Source organism: Mesoplodon bidens (assembly GCF_964165515.1).
Source record: "Mesoplodon bidens genome assembly, chromosome: 5".
In the NCBI taxonomy this organism is placed as follows: Eukaryota; Metazoa; Chordata; class Mammalia; order Artiodactyla; family Ziphiidae; genus Mesoplodon; species Mesoplodon bidens.
In genome coordinates, this window is record NC_138161.1 from 28,114,299 (window position 1) to 28,136,070 (window position 21,772).

Consider the following 21,772-nt stretch of genomic DNA (forward strand, 5'->3'; position numbering starts at 1 on the left):
AAAATCATTCCACATAATTTTATCAAGTCCTTAACACTCATTACTCCAGTGCCTTTTAACTTTTTACTGTGACTTCCAATAAAAAATATATTTTATATCATGGACCAGTGTATGTATATATCTTTCTCTACATATATATATGCATATATGTATGTACACATGTTACATATAGCTTTATATATATATATAAACTTCATATATTTTTATATATTTATATGAAATTGTAAAATGGAAAAAAGTTTGATAAAATAATACCTACCCTTCTACATGCTATACTGTCTGGTATTTTATAGTCTTTTCTATTTCCTTTTAAAAAATGCTGTTTGAGGCCTAGTTAATTGATTATACAACTCAGTACTATATCATAAACCATCGTATAATAGAAAAAAATAGGGACAAAATATTCCCTTCAAGAAAATGGAGAAAGAGCAAAAGAAGGACAAAAAGGAAATGGGGTAGAGATAGGAGAAAGAAAAGAATGGATGAACATTATAGAGAAAAGGAGTCATAGCACTTTGGAAATGATATGGCCAAAGAGAAGAAAAGATCATTAACTAGAAAAAAGGAAAAATTATGGAAAATTGTTAGGGTTGATCTTTAGGGTTTGAAAACTTCAAGCAATCATATTTTCCTCCCAGATATATGAAAACTAACAATGTCACAGATTAACCATGACATTCATTAGATAGATGAATTATGTCCAAACTACAGACTAGATGAAAACCAAGGTGTCCTTGCAAATTTTTAAGCTGTGGCATGTTAAATTTTGCGCAACATGGAGAATATTTCATGATTCACAAATCTTGAAATAAGAATAACTATCCATTTCATTCAATAACTCTGTCAGAGGCTTTCTTTATAAATTTCCACATCCTCGACTGATGCTTAATTCATAAGATTAGCCAACAACTGTGCAAAGAACATAGACTTCAGAGTTGGAAGACCAAGTTTTGTGCCTGAGTCTAGGTTTTACCACTCTGTAAAAAGGGTAAATGACAAAATATGTAGAAACACTTTGTATATCAGATCCCCCAAAGCAATGTAGGTAATCCTCAACCAATTATAGTACCATGATAATTGCTTAGAGTTAGAAGAAACTTTTTCATAGGAGAGCTCATTTGTAATACGAATCTGTTTCTCCTTTTTTTCCAACCATTCTAAGATCTTCCCATTTAACTTTCCTGCTGCAAAATAACCCAGAAGATTTCATTTTTTACTTGCCTGGCATTTTTTTAGAAATCACCTCTTTTGATCTGCAAGGATTCAGCAAATATCATCTTAAAATCTACCATAATAAAAACAAATGTTTATTATTAGATTATCTTTGAAATTAAATAAATCAGGACATGCTATGTCATAGATATTTCCGATAAGTGGTTTTGCGTTTTCTTCTGTTAGCCTGAGGCTTAGTTTAAAAAGTCCATGCCCTAGTGCATTTTATTATCTTCATTATTAATTATTTTCTAGTTACTTTACTTCTGTAGTTCTCAAGGCTAGTTTTAGATTTGAATCCCCTAGGGACCTTTCCAAACTATGCGATAAATCAGAAAGCCTCATTTCTCTGTCCTGAGTTGGGGCTTAGGCATTGATTGTTTTTATGTCCCTAAGTGATTCTACTGGGCAGAAAAGATTGAGGACCACTGCTTTAGTTTTTCCCACTAATCAAAAAGCAGCTAGGAGACTCAAAATTCAGTCAAGAGATTCTAAATTGATTCAGTCAAGAGACATAAAAATTACATCCTTACATTCCAGTGAAAGAAAGTTATGACCATATCAAAGATATTTTATGAGTAATTATCCTCATTCCTGCATCAGTAAATTTTCCTTTTGAATATTCAGGACAGCATAGAAACCGTTATTTATCCTTTCTTAAAATACTTAAAAATAAAAACCTCTCCTAATTCCACAACCCTTTCTCACAACCACTTCATTTTTCTGTTTTTCTTGATAGCAAAACTCCTCAAAAAAGGATTTATACTGGCTATTCCCAACTTCTCTTTCTCTCTGGAACTTACTCCATTTGGACTTTCTCCACTACTACCACTTTGTTTAAACTGTTTCAAAGTCACTGATAATTTGTATGATCCTAGATCAAATGGTCATTCCTCAGGCTTCATTCTACTTGATCCTTTAGCAGGTTTTGGCTGCAGTTGGCAATAGTTTGATCACTTCTCCCTTCATTACACTCTCAGTTCACTCACTTCTAGGGTAAAGCTTTCCCAGTGGTTATTCCTTTTCACTTCCCTTTACTGGCTTCTCCTTTCCAACCATGTCCAACCGATAGTGTGTTCAGTGCTCAACCAGTGGACCTCTTCTCTTTTCTGTGCTCATTTCCTTTCTGGTCCTCAATCAGCCTTGGAGCTTTAAATATCATCTATATATTGAGAAGCAACAAATTTAAATCTCCAGCCCTTCTCTCCTCCTCAGTGTCCTTATATTCAACTGACTACTTGACATCTCAGTTGAATACCTAATAGCCATTTCAAACTTAATGTGTATGAAAACAGGCTCATTATTATCCCAGACTTGCTCTGTATAGTCTTCACCATCTCATCTTCACCATCATTCTAGCTTTCAGGCCAAAAACCTGGGAATCATCTAGGATTACTCATTCTTTTATACCCCACATTCATTCTTTTAGCAAGCCCTGTTGATGCTCCCTTTACAAATGTACCCAGAATTCAACCCCATCGCGCCACCTCTACTGCTTCCTCCCTGGTCCAGCTTACATCATCTCTCACCTGGGTCACGAAAGCAACTTTTAAATGACCCTTTTCTTCTCTTATTGTCCACATCCACATAGAAGCCAGAGGAAGCATTTTTAAAATACATGTCATACTTTGTCTTCCCATCACTCAAAACAATTTCATATTTCATTTTACTAAAAGTAGAATTGAAAGGATTTACAATTGTTTACAAGATCTTATGTGATTTAACTCCTTATGTCCTGTCTAAACTCATTTCCTGTGCTTTCCCATCACATGTGATGCTCCAGCCACACTGGCCTCCATGCTGTTCTTGAGAGCTAAAGATACAATCTCACATCATGGTCTTTATATTGCGCTCTTCTGTTGCTAGGAATGCTTTTGCAACTGTCCCTCTAATACACCCAGATCTCTTCTCTCTCAATTCCTCCAGGTCTTCCTCAATGGTCTTACCTGGCCAGATTATTTAAAATGGTAATACCTCTTTCAGTCTCTATACTCCTTTTCTGTGCAGCTGGTCCATAACAGTTATTTATTTATGTCCATCTAATGTACCATAGGTTTAATTGTGTGACTCTCACTCCCATTAAAATGTAAATGCCATGAGGACACAAATTTTGGTTTTTGTTTTTTTTTTTTGGCTTTTCTTAAGGCTCTAATTGTTGTTTTCAGCTTCACTAAGGTAAAACTGACAAATTGTAAGATATTTAAAGTGTACACATGGTGATTATATATATATGTATACATTTTGAAAGGATTCCCTGCATCAAGTTAACAAATCCTTTACCTCACTATTTAACTTTTATTGGTGAAAACATTTAAATTAGAGATGAAATTAGAATCTCTTAGCAAATTTCAGTTGTACAATACAGTGTTATCAACTTGCCAGCTACAAATTGGCATTTGCCATCTACCTCTACAAGGATTAAATCAGGAGCTGCTGCAGCTGCTGACCTTTAACACCCCGTGAAAGGAGATCAGGGTGGAGATCAGGAATGAGGCACTCTGTGCTCTGGGAAAAACTGGCAAAAACAGGTCTTCAGATAGTTAGATATTTTCAAGAGAAGAGTTTATGAGCCCAATTCTTGCATCTCCTTGTATCTAGAAAAGCACTAAAATCCTTCATGGTGATGTCTGCTCCTCATGACTAGCGGTAACCTTCACGAGACTATCAGCAACTTTCTGCAAAAAATATGTGCTTGATTGCATGTGCTCCCCCTTCACCAAAATCACATATATAGTGACCTTCCCCCCCATCTCTTTAGAGCAGTTTCTCAGAGCTATCTGAAATGCTGCCTCCCAGGCTATAATCCTCATTTTGCCCCAAATGAAGCTTAACTCACAACTCTCACGTTGTGCATTTTTTTTCAGTCAACTATAGTCACCATGTTATACACTAGAACCTCAGAACTTACTCATCCTCCCATAACTGAAAGTGTGTACCTTTTTACCAACCTCCCCCTATTTCCCTCACCCCAGCCCCTGGCAACCACTTTTCTACTCTGTGTCTATGAGTTCTACTTTTTTTTAAGATTCCACATATAAGATTTGTCTATCTTATCTTTTCAAAATTCCATCTTATAGTTTCATTGATCTTTTCTATTGTCTTCTTAGTCTCTATTGTTTCCATTTTGATCTTTGTTATTTCCTTCTGTCTACTAATTTTAGGCTTAGTTTATTTTTCTAGTTCCTTGAGGTGTAAATTTAGGTTATTTAAGATCTTTCTTTTTTCTTTATGAAGGCATTTATCATTATAAATTTCCCTCTTAAAACTGTTTTTGCTGCATCCCATAAGTTTTGGTATGATTGGTGTTTCCATTTTCATTTGTCTCAAGACATTTTTGACTTCTATTTTGATTTCTTCTTTAACCCATTGGTTGTTCAGGAGCATGTTGCTTAACCTCCATATATTTGTGAATTTTCCAGTTTTCTTCTTGTAATTGATTTATAGTTTCATACCATTGTGGCCAAAAAAGATACTTGATATGATTCAAATCTTCATAAATTTATTGAGACCTATTTTGTGTCTAACATATGATCTTTCCTGGAGAATGTTCCATGTGCCTTTGAAAAGAATGTGTATTCTGCTGCTATTGGATGAAATGTTCTATAAATGTCTGGTAAGTCCATGTGGTCTAACGTGCAGTTTAAGTCCAATGTTTCCTTATTGATTTTTGTCTAGATGATCTATCCATTGTTAAAAGTGGGATTTTGAAATCCCCTACTATTGTATCACTGTCTATTTCTCCCTTCAAGCCTGTTAATATTTGCTTTATATATTTAGGTACTCCTATGTTGGGTACATAAATATTTACTGTTATATCCTCTTATGAACTGAACACTCTATAATATATAATAACCTTCTTTGTCTCTTGCTGCAGTCTTCGGCTTAAAGCCTGTTTTGTATGACACAAGTATAGCTACCCCTTCTTTCTTTTGGTTTCCATTTTCATGGGATATCTTTTCTCATCCCTTCACCTTCAGTCTGTGTATCCTTAAAGCTGAAATGTTTCTCATGGGCACCCTGTCAGGGGTGAGGTTTATGGTGAGAGTGTGTCTCAGCCTCTCCTACCCATTTTGATATAGGTATTTCTCATTCACTTGATATGTAGGAGTCACTTAGCTAGTTTCTGGATGTCTTTCTCAGGTGGTTGCTCTAGATGTAGCTGTATATTTTGTGTGTCCCTGGGAGGAGGGGAGTTTAGGAGCCTCTAGATCACCTTAGTCCAATAAGCTTGCTTTTGTTTTTGTTTTCTTGACAGTGTTAATCCCAATGCCTAGAAATATGCTGGGCACATAGTTGGTATTCAATACTTATTTGCTGAATAAATCAATGAAAAGCTTCAACTTTGTACTGGATACTTCAATATTTTATTTTAAAATTTATACCTAATTTGTAGGTTAGGTAATCTATAAATCCAATTCTAAAGTTCTAGGACCCTAACACAAACATGTGCTCAGTCTGCTTGATGAGTCCTTTCCTGATTCACTAAAACCAAGTTAGTTCATTGCCCCCTCTGCTCTTATAGCACTCTATTCTTGCTTATAATATTAGCATTTAGCATAATATTTTCCCCCAAATTAGACCAAGAGTTACTCAAGAGCAAGGTGAGTTTTTATCTGTTTCTTCATACCCTTGCTGTAACATACCATGGTATCTGACACTCTTAGTGTTTGGCTTGCAATATGTAAATATTTACTGACTGAGCGAGTGTGACTTGTATAAAATAATGCTTTGGGAGAGTGAGGGAAAGATAATGCTTATCGTTTTAAACATCTAGCTGAAGGGAAAAAACTGAAGGGGAATATTTCTCTAGTGGGTCACTGTGGAGCTTTTTCAGATTTTCTGTATTCCCCAGTCTTGAAACCCAAGCACTCAAGCATCAGATTTTTTTCTTTCCTATGATGTTTTCTTCTGGGGGCGTTCAAAAGTCATCATATCCTCTCCTGGACAATAAGTCTCATTTAAAAGGACAGAAGCATATCTAAGTCTGCCTAGATAAGTAAGAAGCAATCCTAAAGCGTTCAGAAATAGATACTGCCTGAAATCCCCATTTCTATATTTTATTACAATTTTTAAAAAAGAAACAAAGAAATACCTATCACTGAACAGCATTTTAAATGCATATTCTAAATCACGATATTTAAATAAAGAGAAAGACATAATATTGTATAATAAGATAAATTTTAAAGAAATTTTGTTTAATCACATGTCTAATCTTAAGGAAATGGCAAGACAAGAAACTGTATGTATTTAGTTTAATTGTACATCTACAAAATGAATTCATACTTCACTCATTATTGTAGTACAAAATATCATCGTCTCATAAGAATGAGGTTCGAATATGTTTAATTGACTTTATCATTTTTCCTTTTCTAGAACTTATTTGTTATGCACACAGAATAAACTAATTTGCAGTATGAATTTTCTACTCTTTGAAAATGAAAGTGCCTCTCACCTTCATTGAAGCAAGACTCAGAGTTTTCTTTGGTTTATATTTGTTTTTAACTTTCCATAACCAAAAGTACTGCCTCACTCTCATTGCTCCAGATATATTCAAACATTAAAAAAAGATAATAGGGCTTCCCTGGTGGCGCACTGGTTGGGAGTCCGCCTGCCGATTCAGGGGACACGGGTTCGTACCCCGGTCCGGGAGGATCCCACATGCCACGGAGCGGCTAGGCCCATGAGCCGTGGCCGCTGGGCCTGCGCGTCTGGAGCCTGTGCTCTGCTGCGGGAGAGGCCACAACAGTGAGAGGCCCATGTACAGCAAAAAATAATAATAATGATGATTATAACACTGTTACCAGCAAAGTCCATTAACAATTCCGAGGGAATAAAAATAGAATCTCAGTAATAAAATAAGGTCTAACCTGTTTTTTTTCCTTGGTGCTTAGTCTAGTCTCACTTGCTCATAGGGTGCCGCGTGCAGAGGCCTCACACCCGGCCCTTCAGACCAGAGCTCCTGATGTGAAATGGCTGCGCCAACACCTCAGCTTGGGACCGTGGGCAGAAGCTTCACACAAAGGCACGGCAATTAAAGATGGCGGCGGCGCGGGCGCCGAGCCGTGTGCAGAGGCTCTGCACCTGGCGCTGCAATCGGGGAGCCTGAGCAGCGCAGCTGCACTGGCCTCGCGAGAACTCCGCTCCCTCCCCTCCTCCCTGAGGGATCCCTATAAAGGAGCCCCGCCCGCGGCCCGAGAGCGTGTGGTCTAGAACCAGCTCCCACCTGTGCCTTCTCTGATCAGAGAATTAAGCTTTCCTTTGCTTCTTAGCCGAACTCAGTCTCCTTCTATAGGCGTGACTGACATCAGACAGGAGGACCCTTGTTTGGGACCATCTCGGGAATGTCGGTAACAATGCTAAGAATATCTAAATGTGTTCATAAGTTAAAGGAGAATCTTATTAGAGTTTATTTGTAATTTGCACTCAAAGTCAAAAGTAAGTTGAGGTGAAAGTCTTTTTGCAGTAGAAATTTCTCTTCACATTCAAAATAGTCATCATTACTTATGACATAGAATTTTATGTTTTTAATCACAACTGGGGAAGGATGAAATTAAATACATTTAAAAATGTTATCTCTAAGCTGAACAACACTATGCTTTCATTGGAGGATTTGATTATCTGTATTACTCAAATCAATATTTTCTAAATTTTCCAAAATGATGAATTGCTATCATATAATGGCTTTCCTTTAAATATGTCAATCATCTTACTAGTAAAAGCAGAGGACTCTGAGAATCACCTTGAGTTTCTAAACCAATCCCTGTCAGACACTCAAACATCCCATAATCCTTCATCAAGCAATTTCTACAATTATGTATCAAGTACTGTGCTAGCTACACAGGTTTTAAAGATCAAAGTCCTTGTTTCCTTCATAAACGATTAACAGACAGAAAGCAAAATTAAAATAAAGTAAATGCTTACTAGAATGTGAAGTATTCTATGCAGGATGATTCAAGTTTTGTAGGGCCCGAAATTTGAGGGAATATTTTTTATTTTTTATTTTACTGAGGTATAGTTGATTTACAATGTTGTTTTGAATTTCTGCTGTACAGCAAAGTGATTGTTATACACACACACACACACATATATATATATATATTCTTTTTCATATTCTTTTCCATTGGTTTGTTACAGGATATTAAATATAGTTCCCTTTGCTATACAGTAAGACCTTGTTGTTTATCCATTCTATATTTAATAGTTTGCATCTGCTAATCCCAAACTCCCAATTCATCCCCCTCCCATATCCCCTCACCCTTGGCAACCATAAGTGTGTTTGCTATATCTGTGAGTCCACTTCTGTTTCATAGATAAGTTCATTTTGTCATATTTTAGATTCCACATATAAGTGATAGCATATGGTATTTGTCTTTCTCTTTCTGACTTACTTCACTTAGTAAAATAATCTCTAGGTCCCTCCATGTTGCTGCAAATGGCATTATTTCATTCTTTTTATGGATGAGTAGTATTCCATTATATATATATATATATATATATATATATATATATATACTACATCTTCTTCATCCATTCATCTGTCAATGAACGTTTAGGTTGTTTCCACATCTTGGCTATTGTAAATAGTGTTGCTATGAACATAGGGGTGCAAGTATCTTTTCAAATTAAAGTTTAATCTGGATATATGCCCAGGAGTGAGATTGCTGGATCATATGGCAACTCTATTTTTAGTTTTTTGAGGAACCTCCATACTGTTTTCCTTAGTGGCTGTACCAATTTACATTCTTGAGGGAACTTCTTAATGAAAAAGAACATAAACTTACAAATGTAAAATTAGGCAAGTATGTGAATATTTAGAATGAGAAAATAAATCATGAAAAAATTGCAAAATTTAAAAAGCTAAAAATATTATAAACCTCACAAGATTGGCAAATTCAGTCTTTCCTCTAGTACAATTTAATAAAGTTATTTTAGTATTGATATTTTAGAAAATTTTGTCTTCACAACTTGTTATTGGTAATGTTATAAAAATGTTTAGATTGTTATCCAATTTGAGAAAACATATCAAGTTTGTTTCATATAAATAAGATTCCAGGCATTTAGAATATTCCTGCATATTGACTATCTCACATACTCTGAGTTGACAACATTTATTAACCAGTTTGTCGCAGATATCTTCATTACTTTGATGTCATTAGGAGTTTCATGTTATCTTCATCAAAGTTAATAATCTTGTCCAAATGGCAAAAAAATTAAGTCATTTTCCACTGTGTTCATATGACTCATTTCTTCACTAATTTGATCATCTAACAATTTATAGCTATTAATTTCCTTGCCCTGGAAAAACATCTCTCTCTTAACAAGGTACTATTTTAGGTATGTTTTGAACATGTCTTGTTACAACTTGCTTCTCATTGTCAAAGTAATTTTGATTAATTTTCCTTCTCACCTTTCTCTTTGGCTTTTGTTTGCATATTTCATTAATTTTTATGTAAATTTTCTCCCATTAAAAAAATATAAATGTCCCAAAGAGGAGTCTATAATTTCTCACTTGCTACATGAAAAACTTTCCAAAAAGTATTTCCTTATCACAGCTAACATGGTTTCACCTTAGCCTTATCCTGAAAATGTTCTAGTGACTGCAATGAGTGGAACAAGACTCAAATCATAACTAACTGCAGTTGAACTGTTTTGCTTCACAGTAAATATGCATTTGTGTTACAGAAATATGGAAAGGAAAACTAACTGTGCCTGATAAGTTGAAGGAAGGCATCACAATATACATGAATACTGGAGTTAACTCTTGCAAAGTAAGTCAGTGTTCACAAGATAGGGAAGACTGTGGGCAAGAATTTGTGCTCAAGTTCAAAGCCCCGCAACACTAACCATGAACCCAAGATTCTGACCCTGAAATCACCATCCTTCTCTTCCAGTTGGCTATCCAGTGTCCTTGTTGCCCAATTTCCACCTACTCATGTACGGTAGCAATTGTGGCTTTCGTAACTCAAGGGCAATCAAGCCATGTGGCATACAAATTTCCAGATGAAAATAGAATAAAGACAGCTTAAGATTTTTGGTTTGAAAAGATAAAGACCAGGAAAAGGATATATGTGAAAAATATGAAACCATGAAGGGCATGCTTCTTTTCAAGTCTAGGGTGTACCAGTAAGGGACCATGTTCATGAAACTTGAAGGAGACATTTTTGGAAAATGAAGGCACACCTTCACTCAATGGGCTTCATCAACCTGAAAGATGGTAAGGATTAAAATTAGGAGCTTCAAGAAAGCTTAAATGACATCATGGATAAAAGATCTTTATCAAGAGGAAATTATACTTCAGAGCTTCCAGTCTCTACTCTTTGTGATACAGATCAAAAAAAAGGAGTTGTCATCCTCTCCACATAAGGGGTCTTATTAAAGTCAAATGCTCTGGAGTCAGGTGAGCTTTTAGGGTGACCCCTATGATTCTGATGTTCTTAGTTTCTCAAACATCTTTAAAGCCTTTTAGAAAATAGATATCAAATAGATAATCCCAAAGATTAGAGACAAATGCATACTACCTATATGGTTTCCTTTTTCACTAATGTGATGGTTAATTTTATATGTCAACTTGACCAGGCCATGGGGTCCCCAGATATTTGGTCAAACATTATTCTAGGTGTGTCTGTGAGGGTGTTTTGGATGAGATTAACATTTGAGTCAGTAGACTGAGTAAAGCAGATTACTCTCCCCTGTGTGAGTAGGCCTCATCCAAGGGGTTGAAGAACCCTTAATAGAATAAAAAGGCTGACCCTCCTGTGAGTAAGAGGGAACTCCTCCTGCTTGATGGCTTGAGCTGGAATATTGGTTTTTTTCCTGCCTTCAGACTCAGACTGAAATATTGTCTCTTCTTGAGTCTTGAGTCTATCTATCAGTTCTCCTAGTTCTCAGGCCTTCAGTCTTAGACTTGAACTACACCAGAGGCTCTCCTTGGTCAACAGCCTTCAGACTGCAGATCTTGGGACTTCTCAGCCTCCATTATCACTCATGGGCCACTTTCATATAATAAATATCTTCATATATATATACATGAATATATATATATATATATATATATATATATATATATATATATATATATATATATATATATATATATATATTCCATTGGTTCTGTTTTCTTGGAGCACCTTGACTAATACAACAGATATAAATAAGATGAAGAATTCTATATGATAGCTAAGAAGAGAATGTCCAAGTTAATATTTATACATATTTAATCCAGTCTGTACATTTGGCATTTGCCATTTGAGGTATGGCATAAGGGAACAAAGACATATTTCACCTATAAACATACAGCTATGGATGTTAAAGTTGGTCCACTGTACAGATAAGGAAAATGAAACACGGTGAGATTAAATATTTTCCCAAAGATACACAGCAAAGCAGTGGCAGAACTATCAGCAGCACACCTTTTCTGAATTCTAGTCTACTGTTCTATCCTTCACACCAGGCTTCAATTTCACATTTGATTCTTTCCACACTTCAGTGGTTTAACATGTGAAATGATCTCTGAAGCTAACTCCCACACCCCACTTCACTTACTGTGCACTAATTCTTTCTTTAAAATGAGCATGTTCAGCTGAATAAACCAGGTCCTTGGGTTGGGCAAGGAACATACTTATGCTTTAGAAAAGGTATGGCAGTGAAGGGCTGGGAGAGATGAGTAGAATGCCTCAGGCTCATGAGGATCAGTCAGAGAACCCTGTGTAGTCCATCTCAAGATGGGGAGAGAGTAAATATTGAGCCAGTGCCAACATACTCAATTGCAAGGAGGGTTGGAGGGGGGCGCGGCATGCCAAGGTCTACAGGGAAGCATTATCCTGGTAGCCTCCTTAGACCACCTCATCTCCAGAGAAGGCTCTGGTAACCTGAACATGTCATAAACAAAGATGACACTAAGAAGCACAAAAATTTGCTTCAAGGAACTTTCCCTGAATATTTTTATATAAGGCACTCACTGTCCATCAACTAACTGTTTTGGGTAAACTTCACCACTATCCTTATTCAATTTTCACACCCTTGGAAGTCTCACTCAATATTTAATGATACGCTGGCTTGGCAAAATAAAAGAAACTCTAGATTATTTTTACAAAACACATCTCCTTGCTACAGAAAAAAATAAGTGAGGAAAGGAAAATAAGGCATTCAGATTTCCCTGGACAGCATTTAAAGCTAGCTGAAAAAAACCATATCAAAGAATACTTTCTAAGGAAGCAAATAAAAGTCACTTAGAGAGTGTTTATCACAACTAGCTATATGTTTTTAGTTAAATCTATAATGATAGTTTTTTTTATATAACTGATGTGTTCAGTATATTTTTTCCCTATTCTTTTATTTCAAGAAAGATTTTGATAGTTTGCATTATTGTAGATTTTTATAGTTGTTAGATGTTTTGCTCTGATTAGTTTTATGTTGGGTCCCTGATCAGAAATATGACACCTACCATCCATTACAGTTGTTCCTATGAGAAAAATCAATCTTTTTGGCAATGAAACAAGTCATGAAAATTTTCATGAACATCCTCTAGTGAAAAGCAAGAGTAGCTTGTTATATCCCTTCCCTACATTGAAAGGACCAGAGGGGGCAATATCCTAGTGTTTGCTTTGGATGAATCATTCAGATTTTATGAGTCCTTGCATAGATCCATTCCCTATGTCGGAACCAGCCACGTATCCCAAAAATGGTTTCCTAGACCTCCGGGTGCTGCTGAGCTGCAGTGCTGCCTGTCCTTAAACAGGAAGGTCAATATCCAGGGCTACTTATATGAAGTGTTTGACATATTCTATGGTCAGTAAGCTGTGAACCCTAGGGTATATTCAAGAGCTAGTTATTGGTGGCCCTAACTGTGTACTTCTGATGCCTCTCTCTTTGGGGATGGATCAGGGATAAATTTAGATGGGCTCACAAATGGAAATGAATGCTTAATCTGGATGGTGGTGAGATATCTAAGGAGAGAAGCAGTTTTATTAGGAATAAAATATTCACATATAAAGAATAAACTATTTTACATACACAAAAGTTATTTTTTAGAAGGATCTGTGGTCTAAAAGGTGTCTGTGATATCTGGATGTTTCTGTTCTGACTTTCTGACCCACCACTTTCATAAAGTCACATAACATAAATAAATATATCATAAAATTAGAACTTAAAAATTAGACTCTAATGAAATCTTTCCTTCTTTCCCGACACTAACTTCTATTACTGCCCATCATCCCAACCATTTAATGAAACCAGTCTTTCAGTTCTTGGTCAGGAGTCATGAAAATCTGGCAGTGGACATTGATGGCTAAGCAAAATTACACATTTTGCAAAAGATGTGGGATTCCATGAAGTCCATGAAAGTGGTTTTGGAGGACCACTTTTACTTATATGCACAGAAGCAATTGAAGAAAAGACATTGACCCCAAAACAGGTGACTAAGTATCAAAAGATTAAGAGAGGCTTTGGGGAAAAGTTATGATGCTACCACTTTTTTCCCAAAGATAATTCTGTTAATAACCATAAAAGTCAAACATGTGGGCTTTTTTAAAGTCCACTGGTCTTCAAAAGATGTTTGAAACCTGTTATAATTTTGTAGGAGGTGTACATGTTGAAAGAATTAAATCTTTTGAGAGAATTAAATCTATTCCTATGTTGATCCAATTAGCTTACAACGACCTGATTTACCAAATCCCTCTCCTCTATGCAGACTCTCTGTTTTCAGTTTCTCATCTAAAAATGGAGAGGAGTCTTATGAAAATGAAATGAGAACAGAAATTTACTTTCTATCCTGGAAAGGAGTGATTTACAGTATAGAACAAGGTTGAGGGAAGATACTGGAATATCAGGGTGAAAGGTGAGGGAAAGGGGGGCACATGGTTTGAAAAACATATTCAGTATGATATTTATTTTAAATTTTACAAAGCAAACAAAAAGTACTTTGTCATATCATAACAGTTATTAATACAAACCATAGAAAATAAAGCTTATAAAATCCTCCTAAGTGGTAATATGCATATGCTACTGTGATTTAAAGAAGCTTTATTATAATTAGAAGGAAGGGAAATTTGAGAATTCTTTCTGAAATGCATGTGTGTAGAAAAAGGGAGAGAAACACTGGTCTTTGTAAACAGGCAAAAAATAATTTAAGGGTGGGGGAAAATAATTCCATTTGGTCATTCAAGGATTGACCAAATCTATTTACTCTAATCTTTTCTTCTAATAAAATAACAAATGAGCTGATTTAAAGGCGGTGAATCTATTTTAACATTCTCTCCTCTCTCACCTGGATACAGACCTCCTCAGCTCCAGAACTGACTCATTTATTTGATGAACAAGGATGGCCAGGGGAAGGCAAACACACACATACCCTCTTTGCAAGCTCAATCTATGTCTAAGACACCCTATGTTAAAGGCAAGTCATATATTTACATTGGTCTTAACTATATTTATAAAAGCAGGGCAGAGTTCCTCCCTTGATTCTATAACTCATTCTGAGTTCTGGGAGGTTTGTATAAATGTCAGCTGTCATAATTGCTCATTTATTTTAGAGTGTATTTTAACATTTGTATTGAGATCTTGGGATTCCTGATGTAAGGATATAAAATTTCCTTTTTACTACATCTTTAGACAGGCTAGGAAATAGTACAGAATTTAAGCAACAGATTTCAAAGCTAGGACAGAACTTAGAGATCATCAGTTTCTTCATTATCATAAATATGAAAACCAAGGCCCAGGAAACCAGAGTCTAAAGCTCATGCTTAGACAGTGATGCTGCAGAGTAAAGAAGGCTGCAGGATTTGGAAGCCCAGACTTCTGAATTCAAATCACTACTCTGCCTTTTATAATTATGATCTATTTGGCAAATCATTTAATCCCAGAAGAAGATATTTTGATGTGACTAAAGTTAAATAATTTAACCATGAACTTCAGTTTATCCATCTATAAAATTAGGGCAATAATACCTAGCTTTCAGGGTTATTGATAGAAATACAGATAATATATAAAAATGTTTTTAAAATGTTAACTCTTATTTTTCTTTACTAGAAGAAATACCAGAAATCCTAAATCCCAGCTCTTTGCTCTTTCTAACTAAGAGTAGGATGTCAGCATAAGCTTTAAAAATCTGATTCATTTTTTTTAATTCCCTTGGTAAATACCTCCTATTTCTTGATACTCTCCTCTAACAATATCACAATTAGACATAGATTACTGTTTGACAAAGAGTGGTTCTCAACAGTAGACTCAGAATGCTCCAGGAAAAATGAGGCACATAATTCAGGTAATGCTGTATACTATTGCTCTAGACTAAAGAGAAGCAGAGTTTATTAATACCCAAAAGGTCTCTAAAAAATCCTGCAGGAAGGAAATCTATGTATACTAGCTTAACCAGGTTCTTTGGCTTCCTAAATAAATATCTGTTAATACTCTCACAGACTTGTGTCACCTGGACAAACTCCATTCCCCAAAATAACTTACAAAAGTGCTGCTCAAGGCACAAGTTAACTGAAATGATATGGATTCCAAAAAAATGGCTTCCAAAAAAATGGCTTAAATCCCTTCTGAGTGGTAAGCAAATAAAATATCAATTCATTTCTTTTTAGTTAAAAATTTTTATACATAGAGCTGGGGAGAGTGGGGAGAAACTGCTGAATAGGTATGGAGTTTTACCTTGGGTGATAGAAGTGTTTTGAACTAGATAGATGTGGTGGTGACACAGTACTATCAATGCACTAAATGTCATTGAATTATTTATGTCAAAATGGTTCTGTTTATTAGGTGAATTTCAACCTCAATAAATTATCTTTTAAAATTTCATACATGTATAAAAAGTTCAATTTCAAAATATCAAAACCTGACTATTTCAAGTGTTGTATGACAAACCTACAAAAAGTTTCAGAGTTAAAACATATATTACTACAAATATCGAATCATTATGTTTATACCTGAAACTAATATAACATTATGTCAATTATATTACGATTTAAAAAAAGGAAACACATATATCACCAAAAGAAAGAGCAAGTTTTTTTAATGGCCTGTAAAATGTCTGTGTGTATTTGCAAAAATAAAAATCAATATTTCTTTTAAACTCTGAAATTGCAGAAGCTATGTAATAAAGTCAATACTAGAAGAAAAAAAAAAGGTATTTTCTACAGGTAGCTAATATCTTACAGGCAGATTACAAACCATCACAAAACACATATTGACAGAGATTGACTATGGCTGTTGTAACTTAATCTCTGCATTCGTGATCTCAAACCTCCTGAGTCTCACTTCATGGTTTATGATACAGTTACATCACAACCCCTCAATAGAATTACAGCTTTGTCACTAATCTCTCCCTATCAGTTATCCTGTAAGGAAGGAAGCTGGAAGGCACCACTAGAAAGACTCAACAGCATGAATGATTGCATTCAGTCCCTTTCCACAATAATATCTGTAAGTCTGGGAGTGATAAATGGCACCCAAGTTATAAACGAGCAACAAGGTCAGTAGCACCAAGCAGCCAAGAGTTCAAAGAAAAGTCACAATTCTGATGGGTTCAAGAAAAGGCCACATACTGCTGGCATGCATCAGTAGAGATAAATCCTCAAAGATGCCTTACTGCAATTACAAAACAGAATTAGAAAAGCCTGTTATCGAAGAGCTAAGAGTTCTGTCCAGGAAATGAACAAAGAACATTGATTAGCATAAAAGTCATTCTTTTTCCGGAAGAATGATGAATTTTTGTAACATTCCATGACCAGTCAAGAATTCTGGTGGAAATGTCTTCAAAATGTTAAATAATTCTTTGACACTGAAAGATGTATCATTGAACAACACTGGTTTTCTTCTTGGTCTTCTCTCTTTATTCTCTTAAATACATCTATAAAGAATCCAGAAGAGACATGGAGGGGAATGGCCTATCTCTCTAGAATTATTTTAGGCTGTGTCTTCAACCCTTTATCAATTTCCTTAGGTGAATTGCATAAAATAAAAATGTGATCTTTTCTTATAAACGAAAATATACAAGTCTTCTAACAATATAACAAATAAAAACCACACAGAATGTTATCATGAAAGTGCCCTGAGAAATCCCCTTGTTTGACCCTTTATGTAATAGAAACCTGAAAATGTTGAGGGTCTTTCCCAAAGTTATATCATTGGTAATAGGCAAATTGGGATTAAAATCACCAGGCTCCTGAAACTTACTCCTATATTCTTTCTCCTTAAAAAAAAGGTACTCTTGGGGCTTCCCTGGTGGCGCAGTGGTTGGGGGTCTGCCTGCCGATGCAGGGGACGCGGGTTCGTGCCCCGGTCCGGGAAGATCCCACGTGCCGTGAAGCGGCTGAGCCCGTGAGCCATGGCTGCTGAGCCTTAGCGTCCAGAGCCTGTGCTCCACAACGGGAGAGGCCACAACAGTGAGAGGCCTGCGTACCACAAAAAAAAAAAAAAGTCCCCTCAAATAGATAGCTACTGAAGGTCCCGTAGCATCTAGCTCTCTCGTTGAAGGGACTATAGTCCTCAAGTTTTCATGCTCTGTAGATTTGTAATAGAGTTCAATAATCTTTTCTATTGCTCATTTATTTGTTCATGAGGATCAAGACGAATTGTACCATACTGGAGAATTTGCTAGCCATTCTGATACAAAGCTAGAGAATACAAAAAAGGACAATCATTGAAATCTCCACTACTCCTCAGAGAAAGAAGCCTTAAAACAAAGGACTCCTGAAGATATTGAAAGAGCTTCTTTCCACTTTCACTCCACTTTCTCATAAGGAGCCTCACATTCCTCCTGTGACAGCCATAGGAATTTTCTTCCTTATTTTAAACAGCCATGTTGGAGTATAAAAAATATTGCACCATGTCTCCCATGAGTAATTAACGTTAAGGTTATGATTTTCACAATGCTTTTGCCTTAAACAACAGAATATGAAATGTTAAAAAGCCGCTCATTGCATCCAGTAATGGAAATGTAAGGCACATTTTGTATATGGATGTTCTTAAGATTCAAGATGATGTTACAAAATTTTAAGGATAGGACACTAACCAATGAGGAAAAAAATATGTTTTCAACAGTGGCCTAAAACTGTAAGTAGTACTCATCAAAGGACACAGGAACTCTTATTGTCCAAATTGGTGGACAACCCAACCATGACTTACTTGTCTTTTTAGACCATTCTTATATGTAGTTATTTTGTGCATGTCTAATTTTCTGGAAATACTTCAAACTAGGTATTGAAATTTTACCATAAAGCTTTATTTTCTCCATCGTGTCCCATAAATGCCTCTACAACACTTTCTAACTTATCATGAGAACACTTGACTGGCACTGTGATCAGGCCCAAAGAATTTCTGCAACCTTGCTGACTGACACCTCTTTTGAATATGTATAATAATGGTTTTGCTTCAAAAGCATCTCTCTTCTTGCTATACTAAACTTGAAAAACGTAAGTTGACTATTTCAATCAAGTACATCATTAAGAAGTCTAAACCATGAACGTGAAAATTTTTTTAATGGATAATGAAAAGAGGAGGTGATCAATAGAAGGCCACACAGCTCCAAATACATGTGAGAGTTATGAAGAGTTGGGCTCTGATGGGAGAGTAAGATCAATAGAAAATATAATCACTGAAGTGTTCTGTGTACTCTAGACTCTAGAAAAATTATAGTCCAGGGCAGAGCCTTCTACAGCCACTTCAAAGTGTCTAAATGCTTTCCTTGTGCTGGAATGTTCTAATTACTATGGCTAGAAAAACCAAGTTGCAGGATAATTAACTACCTCCTCCATCAGAATCGGACTGAAATAAAACAGACCTCAAGTGCCCCCAGACATCTTTTGGCACCTTTTCTTTAATTTGGGTAGGTTTACTTCATGAATATGCAAAATGCAGAATTAATCATCCTCTCTTTATTCCATGAAATAAATTGCTCATGCAGATTTATCCTGTAAGCAATGCTATGTGCACTGCTTTGCTTTCCTCTTTTGCTGTGGGCTTCCAGAGAAGCTGTTTACCTCTCTTCACAGAAAGCACTTCCTTTAGTCCTTACTGAGCTAGAAAATCTGCCTTCGTTATCACGGGGGCAGATCACAAATAGAGATATAACCTGGACAAAAAGCACGTTTTAACTTAATTAAGACCAGTATTGTAATTAGACCATTAAAGCACAAATATTATTGGCAATCGGCTGGAGCTGAGAGACTTTTTTTAAACCTGTGGTGGATTTTATTGTTGCTATAATGGTTTTTACCATAATGAAATTTAATGCATTACCAGGAAAAAGCCATACCCTGTGGTAGGGCACTGCTTATATTTCGAAACACGTTAGCATGAAGCTACAGTGAGATCTAATAATAGAAATGAACTTACCTAAAGATGCATTGATTTTTATATCAGGTCATGTTGAGAATTTACAAAGAACATCCAGTCCATGAAACAAAAATCCTCTTGAGAATAGCATTGATTGCAAGAAGGGTAATATTAGAAAAATGGAAATCCTCTCCTCCCGGAATAGTGTACATTCGTATAATGGATTAAGTGCACGAGGTAGTTTAGAAAAGGTCATCTTTCAGATAAATGATAAATTTGATAAATTTCAGTAGATTTAATCACCCCTGAGATTTGATCAAAACAGCAATAAAGTAACAAGTAACATCCATCTCACACATATAATTTGCTTATTTATTCTAACTTCTGAAATTATAAACATTATTTCTATTAGCATGACCTATACAATAAAATAGCTCACAAAATAAATTCTTACCATTTTAATACATACCCCAATCGTTGGATGGCTTCAAAGAAGATAAGAAGATTGTCTGAAAGAGAAGGAACAGAGAATTAAGGCAGTGTTAAATTATGTCTTTCATAAAACCACAGACCCCTCCTAAGGTATAAAGTACTAGAGAGGGAGGTTACTGTTATGCCCACATTATTAGACTTGAAATCAGCATTCAACAGTTTACATATATATTCAAAAACACTTTACTAACAGTTTTCTTCAGAGTAGTGTATTTCTTCATTTTCATCATTCAAGTTTATGTTGTTTATCCATATTCTCTATTATGTTTTTAATGTATTTTGTTTTGAAATATTAGGTTACAGTTTTCATATCTCTGAGGGCACATCTCTTGAGAATTCTCCTAATCTGTATGGAGGTTCTTGTGCTCCTTACTCTCCCTTTTCCTATTTTAACTGGGTATGACGTTCAACTCACCTTTTTCTATTGCTCAATTTTAAGTAAAATGAGTGTTCAGGTCTTTTTTGAAAGGACGAATGAGCCCTGCTATCTTTTCTAACTTCATGGCTCTAGAGCTCCCTCTTTTGTTGTTTTCTCAAAGTGATTGAAATAATACAGAGTCCTGCTTTCTGAGATGGGTTTCCTTTGCTTTCCTTTCTCATTTTCACCTAGATCAAGGGAGACAAACGACCGCCTATGGATCAGATATGGACCTCTGGCATGTTTTTGTACTGCCTTCAAGCTAAGAATGTTTTCCACATTTTTAAAACATTTAAAAGAAAAGGAAAGGAAGGAAGGAAGGAAAGAATGAAAAAAGATGATGCCCAGAGACACAGGTGCCCCAAAATAAAGCTGGTCCTTTAAAGAAAAAGTTTGCCATCCCCTGAGTCCTAGGTCAATATTTTCTTTTGAACTTGTCATTGTTCTGTTCAGTTAGGATTCTACTCCCAGACTTTTCTCCTGGTTCAAGCAAGACTGACCTGAAAGAGAGCTTCTATTTTTTAGCATCAAAAGTTTTTAGGGTCCAGACCTTACAGAAGTCCCCACGCACTAACCAGTAAATTTGATTCTGAGAACCCCTCCGGCTATGCCTGCTGTTTTCAGATTGCTATCCTTTCCAGCTGGCTTTCTTTCTCTGCATTTGTGGATTCATGAAGAACTGAAATTTAGGCCACTGCCTCCATCTTCCCAAAATCGAGTTAATTTTTTTTAACTGAATAATGAAGAGAACCTGGAAAGATTAGGAACATTTCTGCTTTCTCTTTAGGAACTGGAATGTGATTTTTTAAGGACCAAGGATGTGTTCAGTAAATGCTTATTAAATTGATTTACTGCTTCTTTCTTCCTTATCTTTAATAAAATATTCAATTATTTTTTCACATGTTAATAAAATTGATCAAATAAATAATTAAATTTCAATTTATATACCATTATACAGTAAAATTAAATTCCCCTCAGAGAAAGCAGACTCTTTCTCCTGGGTTAATTCTATATCTACCCTAATAACAAAGCCACTCTCAGAGTTGAATCTATTTTCCTCTCTTTGTTTCAGATTTCCCTTTCAAGGATGTAGCACAATATGAACCTCCATCATTAAATTTATTCTGTGAGAATGATGGAGTCACTTATATTGAACCTATAACTATTCAAAATGCCGAACAAAATATAAAAAGTAACTCTGAGGAAATCCTGGAGAGCGAGCAAAAGCAGAAAGAAACTGGAGGACATTTGACTCTTTCAGGAAAGAAAGGAACTGCACCAGGTGAAATCCTTGTTTCCAAGGCTTTTCACTGAAGACACCCACCAGGTAACACCTGGGGAGGAGGATGAAGGTGGCTAATGCTCAAACGAAGGCTC